Source organism: Alligator sinensis, unplaced genomic scaffold, assembly GCF_000455745.1.
Source record: "Alligator sinensis unplaced genomic scaffold, ASM45574v1 scaffold282_2, whole genome shotgun sequence".
In the NCBI taxonomy this organism is placed as follows: domain Eukaryota; kingdom Metazoa; phylum Chordata; order Crocodylia; family Alligatoridae; genus Alligator; species Alligator sinensis.
In genome coordinates this window covers 612,218-613,749 of record NW_005841879.1, presented here as the reverse complement: position 1 = coordinate 613,749, position 1,532 = coordinate 612,218, and the positions used below count along the sequence as shown (strand labels likewise).

The 1,532-nt window shown below is 49.7% G+C and overlaps 1 protein-coding gene across 2 annotated transcripts in view; it reads left to right on the top strand.

Moving 5' to 3' along the window:
* The window catches only part of MAP2K6 (mitogen-activated protein kinase kinase 6), a 71,257-nt gene that overhangs the window by 43,311 nt on the left and 26,414 nt on the right, over positions 1–1,532 (top strand). The gene's annotated exons all lie outside the window — the stretch shown is intronic.

Here is a 1,532-nt window from a genome sequence, read left to right as displayed (position 1 = left end):
AAGAGTGTGAGAAGCATCTGGAGCGCGGTGGCCCAGTATCGAGTCAAAGAAATGCCTGCTGCTAAAATGAGCCCTTGTTCCAAGAAAAGCAGCTCTCTCTCCCCACAATCCCAAGGAAGAGGAAAAGTAGGACAGCTCCAAAAGGATCAGCGCAGAGAGGCAGCAAGTTCGGGTTGGAAGGTGCATAGAGACAGGCCCTCATTAAAAAAAACCCAACAGCCCCAGAGCTCAGTCTTTCTTTCTTTGGTTTCCTATTGAAGAGTGTGACTTGTCTTGGCTGCAGTATTACCCCGGTGGTATTGGCCGTCCTGATCCCATAAGTCATTTGTCCCGCAGGGTTTCTTAGGACACGGTACCTCCATGCCCATCTTCCAGTGCCCCCATTGACCTATCCGCGTCCCCTAGAGAAAGCCACTTTCCTCGATCCCTTTAACTTTGCTGCTAAATTTAAGAGCGATGCCTGAAGGAGACAGAGGGCTTGTTTAGAGAGTCGGCGGTGAACAGTAGGAGCAGTGTCAGGCAGGGAAAAGGTGCTTGAAACCACGTCGTAGCACAAAACCACCAGTCAGGGCTACTTTTACAGTAAATGTAGTTGTGATTGAGCCGTCAAGCCGTACAGTAGCACAGTGTGTGCGCCCAAACTGGGAGAATCCCTCTCCAACCAGCACATTTCAGGCGGCAGTTTTGTTTTTTTTTTCTGCTGCAGAGGCAGAAAGCGGTGTGGGATTATGTGCCGTGAATCAGTTCATTATAACCGCTTACTTTCTGTAGGATGATTGACTTCTGCGGTCATGCGTTCAGCATGCAGAGCGGCTGGGTTTTAGTAGCTGAGGCATATTTTAAACTCCAAAAATAATAATAAGCAAAAATAGAGCCTCTGCACAATGTCGCCCCGAAAAGAAGGGCTGGGATGCAGCGCTCCAAACAAAGTCTTCCTTCATGTAAAGCAAGGAGAAGGAGCTCCCGGAGGCTAGACAAAATAAATCTGGGGAGGTTTAAAGAGGGACAGCTCTCGACTGCTGTCTGGCCTTACTGCCAGTTTGTAGAAATAAGCTTTTTACAAGTCATGAAACCAGTCAGGAATGCTTCCATAGTATTTCTTTTGAAGGAAAGTCCTATGGGAAGTGTTGCTTCATCACTTTCCCTTGGCGTTTGCCAACCCAACCATTGCAGCACTGGGAACCTGAAGCCGACTGACAGTTACGGGCAGTGGTTTGGGTTGATTTTCCTCCTGAAGCCCTAAGAAATAAATGAGCCGAGGAGGGGGGGATCCAGTCTTCCAGATCGTTCGGTCGTGGTGAGGAGGTACGGGGCACAGAGGTGAGGGCTGCACCTCAGGAGGGCTTTTCCTCTCCGGAGCGCTGCCTTAATTGTTACCTGGCTCATTCTCACCGTCTTCCCTGGGGAATCGTGCGCCCATTTTACAGGTGGGGACAGGGAGGTGCGGAGAAGGTTAAGCAATCTCTCCAAGACTACAGGAGGAAGGTTGTGTGTTCAAGGTGCATTACAGCTTAGCACCTCTTGGCTTTTCT